Genomic DNA, 17,588 nt, shown 5'->3' with positions numbered 1-17,588 from the left:
TTTGATTAGACCGAGAAACTAAATTTATCTGTTTAATTCAAATATGATTTCTTGGTTCATTTCTACTTCGAGTTCTTCAATTAAAGATTATACTTTAAGCTAGTCATGTATTAGTTCTGTAAAGATCTATATTAAAATAAAGGAAACAAAAAATACGTTACGTTTTTTTTTGTTTGTTGGTAATAAGAAATTGTTTCAATTTTATTAAGTTTATCCAGTCACATTAATTGGCACACAACTAGAATAGCATTCAAATAAATACCACTCTAGAAGTTTCCTTGTTAAATCTCCTGTAATTAGCGGATCTAACCCTCTGTAAAAAAAATAAGAAATGCCTTGTTGTTCCTAATTATTAACAGTTGTTGTTTTAATTAATTTTCCATTGACGGTCCTATTTATTATCCATTGTTGGTTTTAATTATTATTCGCTGATGTTTCTAATTATTATCTATTGCTCTTCGTAATTATTGTCCACCTAATTATTATTGTTGTTCTTAATTAGCATCTGTTATGTTTCCTAATTATTATCGATTATCGTTTCTAAATAGAATAATCAACACAACAGATAAAATGATAAACACTCTTTCTGTTGTTAGGTTCTGATTAAAATGTTAATTTGACTACACTTAACTTAGGCACCATTCCTTTTACCAGCGTGTCCAAAACTGTTTCGGTTCACAGCACCCTTAGTGTCTCAGCAATTTGTCTCACCTTAGGCAAAAAAAAAAAAAAACCCTAACAATTCCGTTTATGAAGTCGTTAGGTCCAAACAACAAAACTCAGTAACTATTTATCTTCTAAAACGTTGTAGCCGTCTGAAAGAATAATACACGTAAATTGAAGGTAAAAAACAATACTTTATTTCATTTTAAACAACCACAATTACTAATGGGATGTGTGCGCCTATTGGGTACTGCACAGCTTACCTTGGAATCTGATTGGACACCAACACTCTCATTTCCTGTTCCACACTGATTTTCGCGCGGTACTTGTTTTTTATCACAGGGAATTCAGGTTCGCTGAGCCTTAGCACTTAACAGAGGATATTCATCTCTTATTGATATCCAAAATGAGTTAGTTCCATGGTGTCAGATTCTGTTTATAAAGTCTTGTCGGCCCGGTATGGCCAAGCGTGTTAAGGCGTGCGACTCGTAATCTGAGGGTATGGGTTCGCATCCCCGTCGCGCCAAACATGCTTGCCCTTTCAGCCGTGGGGGCATTATAATGTGACGGTCAATCCCACTATTCTTTGGTAAAAGAGTAGCCCAAAAGATGGCGGTCGGTGGGGATGACTAGCTGTGTTCCCTCTGGTCTTACACTGTTAAATTAGGAACGGCTAGCGCAGATAGCTCTCGTGTAGCTTTGCACGAAATTCAAAACAAACCAAACCAAACTAGGTATCAGGATCATAAAACAAATATTCAAGTTAACATTTTTTAATAACATGGACACGTTCAGATTTGCAGTTATGAATGTTCCATTTCCAAATTCGAATATTGTAGATATGTTATATTACAATATGCACTACTTACGGCATATTAGTTATATTTGCCCGGCATGGCCAAGTGGGTTAAGGCGTACGACTCGTAATTTGAGGGTCGTGGGATCTAATTCTCGTCGCACCAAACATGTTCGCCTTTTCAGCCGTGGGGGCGTTATAAAGTTGCGATCCATCAAACTATTCGTTGGTAAAAGAGTAGCCCAAGAGTTGGCTGTGGGTAGTGATGACTGGCTGCCTAGTCTTACACTGCTAAATTAGGGACAGCTAGCGCAGATAGCTCTCGTGTAGCTTTGTGCGAAATTCAAAACAAAACAATTAGTTATATTAGAATTTGCTTACCTTTACAATACTTCTTAGATAGAGCTCGTAAAGTCTGTGATTTTAACAAACAAGACTTCTTCTGTTACATTTTTTAAAATCATTTATTTTGGTGGGAAATTGAGAACTATTCGTGTTACTCATTAAAGTTGTATAAAGTTTACAGAATATTGTGACCTTTCAAAATCTACATCCACACTTTAGTTATTTTGGTAATTATTTAGGGTTATAGTGAATCGAGTTAATGTATTAACAATCATTGGTTTTACCTCTCGCTAATTTAAGATCTTTTCATGAATACTCAATTTTACGGTACTATTGTGTGGCATTTGCCACACTTGCGAATATTCTGACTTTCTAAGATATATCATTGTCATTAAACACCTTATGATCTTTTCTCGTTTACCTTTTAATTTTACACAAGACTCGACTTATTTTATCTGCTTCTTGTCCTCCTCCAAGTGGCTCAGCAATAAATTAAAGGTTTTGATCCCCATGGTGAGCAGAGTACATGTAATATAGTGTGTAGCATTATACCAAACGACAACCAATACAAATGGGTTCCATGAGTTTTATTAAGTGCATAAATTAGTTCAAGTGTGAATAATTATTCTAAGTTGTCTGATGTTGATGGAACAGAGTAGCCGATATTTATTACTTCTTTACGATAGCTTGAGCTGAAGGAACATCAAACTATATGTAACCCACGATTTCACATTGCTATTACAATTACTGACGAAGGAGGCGCTAATGTAGTTTGGAGCTTTGAACGGTACATAGATGAAGCTGCAGACATCTATCCGACACCTAATTTTACATGTGATGGAATTCGCCGTTGTACGCAAACTCAAAGAGCCGACACCATAAATAGACTAACTGACGAAGGGCGTAACTTTAGTTTATAAGATCCTAGAATGTCCATCTTTTATGTACTACCCAAGATCCATAAACTTGAGATTTCAGAAAGGCCCATCATGTTTGTGTACAAGTGTTCCACAAAACTGTTTTCTAATTTTATTGATAACATTCTTTATCTTATCGTACATAAATTAAGGTTCCTACAAATTGTTCATAATCTTCATGGGTAATGTAATATCTCTTTACATATTCAATCTTTACATTGAAGGCTTAAAACCTCTCAAGTTTTTTTTCTTGATGGACGAGTTATACTCCTACCTTCCACTGATAAAATTTTACAACTTGTACTGAATCTAAATATATTTAAGTTTAATGACAATTACTCAATGTTGCTATGGGAACCAGAATGGAATATTCGTATACAAACTGTTTGTTTAATAATTTGGATTTTGTTTTTAAGAAATGTTCCCTATTTGTACAGAAGATATATTGACAACATTTCCGGAAACTTTATTCGTGACACGACTCAATTTGGCAGCTTTATTATTATTAATTATGTTTGAGCCTGTTCAACCCTTCTTGAACTTTCAGCTGGCGGCAGATCGTTATTGAAAATAACAAACACTTCAGTCTGTGTCTCTAGGTATGTCCAGTGCAAATGTTGATGATTATATTTCTTCATAGATTCATGTTTTTTGTAGGTTTCAAAAGTTCAGCCACACTGACATCCATTTTCCTGCATTGATGTTATCGTATTCAAGAATATAAAACTGTCCTTTACAAAGCAACCTGTCTTAGTATACTAGTTTTTGTTGGGTTTTGTTTGTTTTTTTGCAATTTTCAGTTTGTTTGTGTTTCGAATTTCGCGCAAAGCGACACGAAGACTACATGCGCTAGCCGTCCCTAATTAAGCAGTGTAAAACTAGAGGCAAGGCAACTAGTCATCACCATTATTGCCAACTCTTAGGTTATTCTTTTACCAACGATTAGTGGGATTGACGTCACATTATAACGCCTTCACGGCTTGAAGGGCGAGCATGTTTGGTGCGACGAGGATTTGAATCCGTGACCCTCATATTATGACTCGAGCGCCTTTACTACCTAGTAATGCCAGGCTATAATATATAGTCACATTTCAGTTATAATACGCTACCTATATATGCACATATATTTTCCTATTTAAAAATACATTTTAAACTTACTTTTTTATAAAACATTATAACTTATCAAACTTTGTAATAAGCTGTATTTTGGTCTAAAAAATAAGAACTTACCAGTTTGAAAATTTGTTTCTCAAAACTGGTACGACGTCATAAAAATTGATACTGTCTGAGAAAAAACACAGTTGAAGGATATTCTGCGCTTTCGATTGATTACCCACATATCATAAACAGAAATAAGAGTATATAAGGTCGCGTTTACAAATATGGAAAGAGAGTAGAAGGGTCTGTGTTGGAATAGGTACATGAGCGATACCTTAGCAAACTAGGAAGATTGTAGGTTATTTGTTGATATTCTAGCTTGTCAGTAATTTGAGTTCCTAATTCGTAAGAAACTGCAGACTTTGTACTTGGACATACAGCATGACACACAGAAGTTAATGTGTAGGATTTCTTTTTAATATTTACTTTTAAATAAAGGTATAAATTAATGTATCATACTAAAAGACGAATTATAATCCACAATTTGATACCAAACTTGTTAAAATACATTAATAAAATAATAGTTCAATGAAATTTAAGTGCGAGTCAACAAACGTGATATGGCATGACCTTCGACCCATACCTGTCACGATAGACCTGTAGCACTGTTATTACAAGTACAACATCGAAAAGAACATGTTATTGTTTGTGAAACTAAGACATTGAATGTTACATAAAAGGGGTGTTGTTCCACTTGTTAAGATTAGCTAAGTGTTATCGAGCCATCAGTCATTTCTATTATTAGTCGTATAGTCACAAAATACGCAACACTGAAGTTAGTTGTACGTTTTTGCAATTTAGAAGGCTACATAGGAATAAGTGTCCATAATCTTCAGAAGTATAACTTTAATATCTTGATGAGATATAGATAAGAGGGAAGCACAATATATTAAAGACGACCAACCTAACGTACAACAGAGTGTCATTCAAGATGTGAAAATCACATGTAATGTGGTACAACACTTACTCTACGGACATTACCTAGTCCCATCGGACGCAACCATAACTAATTGACATACAAGTAACTTCTAATTTATATATGGTGTATCTTCAGAAAATTTGCTAGACTTTCACTAAACATTACAAGGTTTTCACACAAAAATAAGATTTTTAACAAAGTATTTTTATTAATATTTCTTCGTGAAATTATCGATTCTTTTTTTTAACTAGTACTAGAGCAAAGTGATTTCATTTGGAGATTAAAATTTCAAAAATCTCACATTTCACTTGTATAATTTCTAGAACCTCTTAAGTGAATATATAATTTTTTTTAGTAAAATTTTATATTTTTCTGTTATTACGTTTATTACTTCATTCTTCAGCCTAAAGAAAACTCATCAAATATAATGAAAAGAAAAACCTAAATATCAGAAATAAAATGAGCAGCTGTCTCCTTTCTTCTAGGCAGCTAGTCATCACCACTCACCGCCAACTCTTAGGTTACTCTTTTACCAGCGAATAGTGGGATTGACTGTCACATTATAACGCCCACACGGCTGAAATAGCGAGCATGTTTGGTGTAACCGGGATTCGAACCCGCGACCCTCGTATTAGCAGTCGAAAACCTTAGCACGCCTGGCCATGCCGGCCCTAATCAAAAGGATTCAAAGTTCGTACCCTGAGAGTTTCAACTGTTAAACATGTCCGATGAATTTTCTGTGTTTATTTTACTCTCAACACCTAAAGTTAAACCCACTGTAAATAATGCTGTAATACAACCTACAGAGCAAGAACACACGTGAAAAACATAAAAAGTTTTATTAGTACTTGCCATTTTTCCAAGAACACAATATTGTACCAAGCGGTTTATATTTCATACAACATTTACAAAATAAATTTCCAAGGCTAACAAAATTGCAATTAGAATGTGTCAAAACATTTATTGTATGATTCAAAGTTGCGCTGCTCCAATAAACTTTGTAGGTTCTGAGTCTCGCCAATCAATTTACCTCGCAGGTGTTTCTGTACCGCTTCTCATTGCCTCCTGGCGAAATCACGCAAGTACAGCGGTATGTCTCCGGATTTACAACGCAAAATCAGGGGTTCGATTCACCTCGGTGGGATCAGCAGATAATCCGATGTGGCTTTGCTATAAGCAAAAAACACACCCAGTAAAACAGTAATATGTCTGCGGACTTAAACCTCTAAAACCGAATTTCGATACTCGTGGTGGGCAGAGTACAGATAGCCATTGTGTAGTTTTGTACTTGATTCTAAACAAACAAACTTCTCCTTATCTGTTTGATATCTGTCGAATTTCGTAGCATGTATGTACGATGGGGTTATTTGGGCACATATTTTAATACTGCCCTCTTGTTTTAAAGTTGTCAAGTTTCGAATGTGGTTTTAATGTTACCTCAGTTTAGACTTTAGACAATTAGAAACACACAAATGCAGTAGGCCTAACTATATAATGGCCTATAAGAGTATACTATGTCGGCTAGCGTACGTCAAATATGTCTTTAAATATACATATACTTATTACTGTTTACTCATAAATGTTTAAATTTTAGTTATATTTTCTTAAAACATAGAAAGTAAATGAGAAATACAGTGCAAAACATTGATTTAGTGTACGTACCCGTGTTATGAAATTCTGTACTCGTGCATTCGTACTATCATTAAGCCTTGTCTAGACTTGAGGGTGGGGTATGTAGAAATAATAATTTTTGTAAACTCTAAGCAATAACTTTTGAAAAAAAAACACATCAAATTGCAGTATTAATATCCTCAAAATTCCTGTAATTTAGTGGGTCTCCAAGTGAAGTACATGTGGGTTGAAAAATCCTATTCCTGTTCAGAGGCACGACTTAATAATCACACATCTAGTTCTGACAAAATTCTTTCATTCGCCATCAAATCACTAATAAACAACTGTTAGAATTACGTAGAGGGAAAATTCTCTTCCATTTGTTTTAAACTTGAGCTACTCAGTAGTAGGTGGTACTAGTTAAGAACTTTCAAATGATTGATGCGAAGGGCAGAGCCACTCTATGAGATTTGTTAAACATAATAATATCTCAGCACCTCATAGAGGTGGGAGGTTCTTATTTTAAATTTAGATGATCTTTATCTCCAAGGCCCGGCATGGCCAAACACGCTCGCCCTTTCAGCCGTGGGGCGTTATAACGTGACTGTCAATCCCACTTTTCGTTTGTAAAGAGCAGCCCAAAAGATGGCGGTCGGTGGGGATGACTAGCTGTATTCCCTCTAGTTTTACACTGCTAAATTAGGGACGGCTAGCGCAGATAGCCCTCGTGTAGCTTTGCACGAAATTCAAAACAAACCACACCAAAGTAGGTATCAGGATCAAAAACAAATATTCAAGTTAACATTTTAATAACATGGACACGTTCAGGTTTGCAGTTATGAATGTTCCTTTTCCAAATAGGAATATTGTAGATAAGTTATGTTACAGTATGCACTACTTACAGCATATTAGTTATGTTTGCCCGCCATGGCCAAGTGGGTTAAGGCGTGCGATTCGTAATTTGAGGGTCGTGGGATCGAATACTCGTCGCACCAAACATGTTCGCCTTTTCAGCCGTGGGGCGTTATAAAGTTGCGATCAATCCAACTATTCCTTGGTAAAAGAGTAGCCCAAGAGTTGGCTGTGGTGGTGATGACTGGTTGCTTTGTCTTACACTGCTAAATTAGGGACAGCTAGCGCATGTAGCTCTCGTGTAGCTTTGTGCGAAATTCAAAACAAAACAATTAGTTATATTAGAATTTGCTTACCTTTACAATACTTCCTAGAAAGAGCTCGTAAAGATTGTGATTTTTAACAAACAAGACTGCTTCTGTTACATTTTTTAAAAAATCATTTATTTTGGTGGGAAATTGAACAGTATTTGTGTTACTGATTAAAGTTGTATAAAGTTTACAGAATATTGTGACCTTTCAAAATCTACATCCACACTTTAGTTATTTTGGTAATTATTTAGGGTTATAGTGAATCGAGTTAATGTATTAACAATCATTGGTTTTACCTCTCGTTAATTTTAGATCTTGTCATGAATACTCAATTTTACGGTACTATTGTGTGGCATTTGACACACTTGCGAATATTCTAACTTTCTGAGATATATCATTGTCATTAAACACATTATAAACTTTTCACGTTTACCTTTTGATTTTTACACAAGACTCGACTTATTTTATCTGCTTCTTGTCCACCTCCAAGTGGCTCAGCAGTAAGTTAAAGGTTTTGATCCCCATGGTGAGCAGAGTACATGTAATATAGTGTGTAGCGTTATACCAAACGACAACCAATACAAATAGTTCCATGAGTTTTATTAAGTGCATAAATTAGTTCAAGTGTGAATAATTATTCTAAGTTGTCTGATGTTGATGGAACATAGTAGCCGATATTTATTACTTCTTTACGATAGCTTGAGCTGAAGGAACATCAAACTATATGTCACCCACGATTTCACATTGCTATTACAATTACTGACGAAGGAGGCGCTAATGTAGTTTGGAGCAATGAACTGTACATAGTTGAAGCTGGAGACATCTATCCGACACCTAATTTTACATGTGATGGAATTCACCGTTGTACGCAAACTCAAAGAGCCGACACCATAAACAGACTAACCGACGAAGGACGTAACTTTAGTTTATAAGATCCTAGAATGTCCATCTTTTATGTACTACCCAAGATCCATAAACCTGAGATTTCAGGAAGACCCATCATGTTTGTGTACAAGTGTTCCACAAAACTGATTTCTAATTTTATTGATAACATTCTTTATCTTATCGTACATAAATTAGGGTTCCTACAAATTCATCATAATCTTCACGGGTAATGTTATATCTCTTTACATATTCAATCTTTACATTAAAGGCTTAAAACCTCTCAAGTTCTTTCTTGATGGACGAGTTATACTCGTACCTTTCACTGATAAAATTTTACAACTTCTACTGAATCTAAATATATTTAAGTTTAATGACAATTACTCTATGTTCCTATGGGAATCAGAATGGAATATTCGTATACAAACTGTTTGTTTAATAATTTGGATTTTTTTTTTTAAGAAATGTTCCCTTTTGTACAGAAGGTATATTTATATCATTTCCGGAAACTTTATTCGTGACAGGACACAATTTGACAGCTTTATTATTATTAATTATGTTTGAGCCTATTCAACCCTTCTTTAACTTTCAGAAGGCGGCAGATCGTTATTGAAAATAACAAACTGTTCTGTTTGTGTCTCTAGGTATTATGTCCAGTGCAAATGTTGACGATTATATTTCTTCATATGTTCATGTTTCTTGTAGGTTTCCAAAGTTCAGCCACACTGACATCCATTTTCCTGTGTTACAGATGTAACTTAACAATTACATCCATTTATTTCTTTGTGTTACTGATATAGTTTAACACTGACATCCATCCATTTCCTTGTGTTATTGAGGTAGTTTAACACTGACATCCATTAATATCCTCGTGTTACTGAAATAGTTTAACACTGACATCCATCTATATCCTCGTGTTACTGATGTAGTTTATTCCTGACATCAATTTCCCTGTGTTACTGATGTAGTTTAACACTGACATCCATCTATATCCTCGTGTCACTGATGTAGTTTATTACTGACATCCATTTCCTTGTGTTACTGATGTAGTTTAACACTGATATCCATTCATTTCCTCGTGTTACTGATGTAGTTTATAACTGACATCAATTTCCTTGTGTTACTGATGTAGTTTAATACTGGCATCCATTGATATCCTCGTGTTACTGATATAGTTTAACACTGACATCCATCTATATCCTCGTGTTACTGATGTAGTTTAACACTGGCATCCATTCATATCCTGGTGTTACTGATGCAGTTTAATACTGGCATCCATTGATATCCTTGTGTTACTGGTGCAGTTTAACCCCGATCTTCCTCGACCACTTTACTCTCTAATTTTACAGTAATAATCATATTTTCAATTTCTTCCTTTCTCATTATATGTCCCAGATAACTCAGTTGTCTTTCTCTGGTGGTTATCATCAACTTCCTCTGTCTCTAATCTTTTAGTACTTCCTCATTGGTTATATGGTCTGCCCACGAAACAAGTAACATTGTTCTGCAAAATCACATTTCTGTGGTATCAAGATGCTTTTCCATGCTAGACGAAATGACTTCCATCGTTCACTATAATCTTATGGACTGTTTTTTTTTAAAAATCTTGATTTGTTTCACCGACCACATTTTGTGCTCAATTTCTTACTTACAGTTTTTGAGTTTACGTCGCATTTGCAGTAATGATGATCATTTTATCTCATGGAATGATTGCCTTCTTCCTAATCTAAACTTACGAAAAAAAAAGGTTTCTTTAAAGCTAATCAAAAACTTCGTGAGACGTTGTCACAAGAGATAGGACGTAATAAACTCACTTTAACTGAAACCACCAAAATTAGCGGAGGAACTTTTTCATTCTTCAAACTGATACTGACACTAAAGGTATTTTAACTGAAAAATCTGTTACTGGTTTAGACACAGTTAACACCTTCTAAATTTTACTTTAGAAATATGTTAATCAGGATTTGTTATATAGTATATTGTTTGTAGCCTTTGTAACTTGCTCTACAATGGGGAGACAGATTTCGTGACCACAGATTACACATATTAATGTGAAATCAAAATCTCTAGAGATCAGGGCCATGTACTTGTTAGAACGTTCATTGTTTATATTAGTAAACACTCGTTATACAAATAGTCCACATACTCCAATGTTTTTCATGTTGTTGGATTATTTTATGCGTATTTACGTAAATACCTTTTTAATACTCTATATGATAAAACTACAATATGATGAATTAGATACTTATAGCAATAGGTGACATATTTACTTGACTTATAGTACATATTTAGAGATGAGTCATACTTAGGCTCATTTACATCATTTATGGGCCCGGCATGGCCAGGTGGTTAAGGCACTCGACTCGTAATTCAAGGGTCGTGGGTTCGAATGCTCGCCATGGGGGCGTTATAATGTTACGGTCAAAAGCACTGTTCATTGTCACAAGAGTAGCCCAAGAGTTGGCTGTGGGTAGAGATAACTAGCTGCCTTCCCTCTAGTCTTATACTGTTAAATTAGGGATGGCTAGCGCAGACAACCCCTGTATAGCATTGCGCGAAATTCAAAAGAAATCAAACAGAAAGAAACTAATCCAACTCCACTGTTTCAGATCATTAACCAAATAAACCCTCATGAAGATGGATGTGTATGAGGAGCACATTAGGCATATAATACTTTATGAGTTCAGAAGAGGCAATAGTACAGCAGAAACTACATGAAGCATTCAAGGTGTTTATGATACGGAGTCTTTCAACGAAATAAAATGTTGAAGGTAATTTCAGAAGTTCAGATCAGGTGACTACAGCTTAACTGATGTGTCACATGCAGGTCGCCCTGTTGAGTTTAATGATGACTTACTGCTGGCTGAAATTGATGAACATTGTGCTGTAACAGTTTAAGAACTAGAACAGAAGTTTAATTCAACCCATTCAACAGTTCACCCTCATCTCCAACAGTTTGGAAAATGGGTTTTCATGATTTGACAAAACCCAGTTTTAGAGAAAGAGTGGACATTTGCACTTCTCTGCACTCTCGTGAACGTCACTCACCTTTCTTGGACAGGTTAGTGACTGGAGATGAAAAATGGATATTTTATAAAAAATGTTAAGCGCCGCAGATAAACTGGCTAAAGCACAGCCCAAACTGAGCTTCCACCCTAGGAAAGTCTTGTTAAGCGTTTGGTGGAATATTGTTGATCTGTGATCCACTTTGAGTTGTTGCTACTTAATGTAACGATTACATCAGACTTTTGCTTCCGAGAGTTAGAGCGCTTCAATGTTGCACTGAAAGAAAAAAGGCCTGTTATCACTCGTAAAGATGTTGTGTTACATCAGGATAATGCACGGCCCCATCCAGCAAGGATTACATCTGCAAAGATTGAGAGCTAGACTGGAAAAAACTTCCTAACCTTCTTATTCTCCAGACCTTGCTCTATTAGATTATCATTTGTTCCGAAGCTTGCAGAACTATCTCTATGGAAAAGAGCTTGGAACACATGGAGATGTCAAAACTACCCTCTCTACATTCTTTTGCTCCAAACCCCAAGAATTTTATAGAAGTTGCATTCAGAAACTTGTTACTATATGCATTTGATGCCTTATTTTTAAACATTGGAACAGATATGAACGCACGTATGACTGACGCAAAATATAATCAACAGTGACTTTTAAAGAACCATGTGACTTAAGATCTGAGAACACTTTGTTGACAAACCATATTGTTGCTTTTTGAAATATATACGCGTGTTTTCTGAACACATATTATAAACGATATCCGAAATTAATCATAAAAGGCAGAATAAATCATACTGGGGTATGTGTGAGTACGTAGTGTAAATAAATCATACTGAGGTATGTATGACAGAAGCTAACTACGTAGTGTAAATAACATTTTAAAATATATATTCGACATTTTATCTTTTTTACTTTCATAAAAATATTCAACCCATAAAACAACCACAGATTTTAATACACTTGACATGTAATACAATCGTCTTCTGCACATGAAACGGAAGTAGCAGCTGCTGTACATGTTCTTGTGTATATATTTGTGATATGTCGTGAAGCTTTATAATTTTCAGAATTTCCTCACGTCATTCATATGACTTTTGGTTGTGTGTATATATATATGGCTATTTTATAATTATTATAATTATTTATCTAACAGCCTTCGATAATAAATAATATTATTTTCTACTTATTTCTTCTTGAGTACAAAAGTGTTCCATTACGTTTCCTCCCGAAACAGTAAAGTAATATAAAATATATCGATTATTGCTAAAATTGAATAATTAAGTTTTACTTTTTTCTGAGCTCTGCACTTACAATCGAGCGAAAACCATTCCCAATAAAAATACCAAGTAGATATAATATAATACTATTCTTATTATAATATTAAAATTCCCAAAAGTTTCATCTTTCGAATGCGCACTGGTCATGGTATTTTTATCATTTAAATCAAAATTTGATGAACCTACATGATTGTCTGACGTGAGGAACGTATTATAATTATATAATTATTGTTGTCTTTTAAAATTGAATGTGTGTATGTCTGATATAAATAACAAGCGATACACAAACATTCAAGTATGAATCTGTCATACACATAAAAATAACTGGTACACAAATATCCAACTATACAGATGTCTGACATAAAAAAGAGAAGTGATACAAAACCATCTAGTATGGGTCTGTCTGCATAGAAAAAAAAATTAATGACACATTCACATATAACAGGAGGACTGTCTAATATAAATAATAATGATATACAGACAAACAACTATAGCTCTCCATGACATAGAAAAACAAGTGAAACACAAATATAAAACTATAGGTTTGTCTGATATAGAAAAAAAAGTGATACATACACATCCAACTATATGTCCTTAAGACATAGAAAAGTAAGTGATGCACAAACATCCAACCTTAGAACTGTCTGATAATTAATTAGAGATCTGTATGACATAAAAAAGAACTGACACACGAACATCCATGAATAGGTCTCTTCGAAGTAGATAAACAAGTGAAACTCAAATATCCAGCTATAGGTCTGTCTGACATGGAAAGCCAAGTGTTACACACACGTCCAAGTATGAGTATGTCTGGCATAGAAAAAAAGTAATACACAAATATCTAAGTATGAATATGTCTCAATTAGAAAAATAAGTGATGGACATACATGTAAAACAGATTTGTCAAACACAGGAAAAGAAGTCATACACAAGCATACAACTATAGGTATGTCTGATATATAAAAAAAGTGATACACCAACATCCAAGGGTGGATCTGTCTGACGTAAATAAAATAAGAGATACACAAAATATCATCTGATAAACAAATATGCAAGTATAATTTACTCTGGCATAGAAATACAAGTGACAAGGAAACATGGATTTCTCTGATGTAAAGAAAGAATCGATACACAAACTTCCAACTGTAGGTCTGTCCGACCTCGGAAAATAAGTGATAGACAAACATACATCTATAGCTTTATCTGACATAGAAACCAAGTGATACACTAAAATCTATCTATAGATCTTGATGACGAGAAATCCACTTGAAATAAAAATGCATCTCAGAACTGCTGGTATGGGTATTAAAACATTTACTGAGAAGGAGAGAACAACGTTTCGACCTTCCTAGGTCATCTTCAGGTTAAGAAAGAGAGAATTTGCAAGTGACCATTGCTGGACATATGTCTTAGGGATGAGAGTATAAACGGGTACAGGATTGTAGGGGGCGGTGCAGTTGGATGTTAGGTTATGTCAATTAGATATAACTGTCTTAGTTTTTCAAAACTGTTACCAATATGCTTAGAGTTATACCATCGATCAAAATAAACATAGTTTTCGTGGGCGAATTCTATATAGGTTTGATTAGCTTGCTTGCGAAGATGACTTAAGAAGGTCAAAACATTGTTGTGTATTTTATTTTAATTAAAGATTTAATACCCATAAAAACCGTCTTGAGAACATATAGTTTCAAACAGCTTCACAGTCTATGTGAACCTGTGGAAGATAAGTGGATTTCTTATAACATGCTCTTACTATGATCATTCTGTTAAATCCTCCACGCAAATTACTTGAAAACCCAAATAACATTTATTCGTATCTTGATTCTGGGTAAGCATTCAACAAACTGAAAGAAAGAATTGATCAGTACTCTGTGTTCATATTTTGAATTCTTGAAGATCCACTGATTAGGTACAGATGGTGGTAATTTTGCAGATAGCCCTTCCAGTAAAGGTTGGGTGAAATTTACTCAGCTCGTATCCATAAAAGTAATTATACTATAATTTTTTGATAATGTAAGCATATCTTTGCAATATTTGACAGTTTATTGGTACACACTGCCGAGCTTTTCAAAACAAAATATGCCATTTTCAATTATATATTAAGATCTTTTAATTATAGATTTTCTTGTATTTTTTTCGTTACCAGGATGTTGACTGTTCAACATGCAAAATAATTTTGATTTTAAGATTGAAAATATTTTTAAGGATCAAAACATTTTCAGATTTTACGTACAAAATCTTTATAATCCCCAGGTAATTATGAACGTCGTTTTATCAAACAAACTTTATATTTATCTGTTATTTTCACTACTTTATCTTCATACGGGTTGGTTCAATTTGACAGACTTCGTAACCTGCATAAAAATTGGGAATAAATATAAATTATGTTGTTGTTCCTAGGAAAACTACATGTGACGACATAAAACAGAAATGCTTAATCTAAATATCTTAACAATATACATGTTACTTTTAGTATATTGGCCAGTCAGTAGTGCCTGGCTAAAGTTATGGAAATTGCAGTTACGCTGCTCACGTGCAATGATGTTACCGTATTCAAGAATATAAAACTGTCCTTTATAAAGCAACCTGTCTTAGTATACTAGTGTTGTTTTGCAATATACAGTTTGTTTGTGTTTCGAATTTCGCGCAAAGCGACACGAGGACTATATGCGCTAGCCGTCCCTAATTTAGCAGTGTTAGACTAGACGGAAGGCAACTAGTCATCACCACCCACCGCCAACTATTGGGCTACCCTTTAGCACAAATAGTGGGATTGACCGTCACATTATAACGCTCCCACGGCTGAAACGGCGAGTATGTTTGGCGCGACCGGGATGCGAACCCGCGAACCTCAGATCACTAGTCGCACGCCTTAACACGCTTGGCCATGCCGGACCCAAAATTGTAACGCTTAATCGAGCCAGCCAGGATTCGAACCTGGAATCTTCTGATCCGTAGTCAGACGCGTTATCCATTGCGCCACTGGCCCGCTTTGATTAGTCAGAGAAACTAAATTTATCTGTTTAATTCAAATATGATTTCTTGGTTCATTTCTACTTCGAGTTCTTCAATTAAAGATTATACTTTAAGCTAGTCATGTATTAGTTCTGTAAAGATCTATATTAAAATAAAGGAGGTTACAGACCTAATAACAACCCAGTAGAAAATGAATTTTTTTTACACAAAAATATACGTTACTTTTTTGTTTGTTGGTAATAAGAAATTGTTTCAATTTTATTAAGTTTATCCAGTCACATTAATTAGCACACAACTAGAATAGCATTCAAATAAATACCAACTCTAGAAGTTTCCTTGTTAAATCTCCTGTAATTAGCGGATCTAACCCTCGGTAAAAAAAAAGAAATCCCTTGTTGTTCCTAATTATTAACAGTTGTTGTTTTAATTATTTTCCATTGACGGTCCTATTTATTATCCATTGTTGGTTTTAATTATTATTCGCTGATGTTTCTAATTATTATCTATTGCTCTTCGTAATTATTGTCCACCTAATTATTATTGTTGTTCTTAATTAGCATCTGTTATGTTTCCTAATTATTATCGATTATCGTTTCTAAATAGAATAATCAACACAACAGATAAAATGATAAACACTCTTTCTGTTGTTAGGTTCTGCTTAAAAATGTTAATTTGACTACACTTAACTTAGGCACCATTCCTTTTACCAGCGTGTCCAAAACTGTTTCGGTTCACAGCACCCTTAGTGTCTCAGCAATTTGTCTCACCTTAGGCAAAAAGAAAAAAAAACCTAACAATTCCGTTTATGAAGTCGTTAGGTCCAAACAACTTAAAACTTAGTAACTATTTATCTTCTAAAAACGTTGTAGCCGTCTGAAAGAATAATACACGTAAATTGAAGGTAAAAACAATACTTTTATTTCATTTTTAAACAACCACAATTACTAATGGGATGTGTGCGCCTACTGGGTACTGCACAGCTTACCTTGGAATCTGATTGGACACCAACACTCTCATTTCCTGTTCCACACTGATTTTCGCGCGGTACTTGTTTTTTATCACAGGGAATTCAGGTTCGCTGAGCCTTAGCACTTAACAGAGGATATTCATCTCTTATTGATATCCAAAATGAGTTAGTTCCATGCTGTCAGATTCTGTTTATAAAGTCTTGTCGGCCCGGTATGGCCAAGCGTGTTAAGGCGTGCGACTCGTAATCTGAGGGTCGCGGGTTCGCATCCCCGTCGCGCCAAACATGCTTGCCCTTTCAGCCGTGGGGGCATTATAATGTGACGGTCAATCCCACTATTCGTTGGTAAAGAGTAGCCCAAAAGATGGCGGTCGGTGGGGATGACTAGCTGTGTTCCCTCTGGTCTTACACTGTTAAATTAGGAACGGCTAGCGCAGATAGCCCTCGTGTAGCTTTGCACGAAATTCAAAACAAACCAAACCAAACTAGGTATCAGGATCATAAAACAAATATTCAAGTTAACATTTTAATAACATGGACACGTTCAGATTTGCAGTTATGAATGTTCCATTTCCAAATACGAATATTGTAGATAAGTTATGTTAAGTATGCACTACGTACGGCATATTAGTTATATTTGTCCGGCATGGCCAAGTGGGTTAAGGCGTGCGACTCGTAATTTGAGGGTCGTGGGATCGAATACTCGTCGCACCAAACATGTTCGCCTTTTCAGCCGTGGGGGCGTTATAAAGTTGCGATCCATCAAACTATTCGTTGGTAAAAGAGTAGCCCAAGAGTTGGCTGTGGGTGTTGATGACTGGCTGCCTTGTGTTACACTGCTAAATTAGGGAAGGCTAGCGCAGATAGCTCTCGTGTAGCTTTGTGCGAAATTAAAAAAC

General features: G+C 35.1%; 1 non-coding gene across 1 annotated transcript; it reads right to left on the bottom strand.

The window, feature by feature from the left end:
* Positions 1-15,662: 15,662 nt before the first annotated feature.
* Positions 15,663-15,735, bottom strand: TRNAR-ACG (transfer RNA arginine (anticodon ACG)). Its single transcript has one exon. It is a non-coding gene; the product is annotated as a tRNA-Arg (tRNA).
* Between the last annotated feature and the right edge of the window lie 1,853 nt (positions 15,736-17,588).

The sequence above is a fragment of the Tachypleus tridentatus genome, chromosome 1 (genome assembly GCF_004210375.1).
Source record: "Tachypleus tridentatus isolate NWPU-2018 chromosome 1, ASM421037v1, whole genome shotgun sequence".
Taxonomy (NCBI): Eukaryota; Metazoa; Arthropoda; class Merostomata; order Xiphosura; family Limulidae; genus Tachypleus; species Tachypleus tridentatus.
The sequence above is the reverse complement of the archived record's forward strand: the minus strand, read 5'-3'. Positions and strand labels throughout refer to the sequence as shown.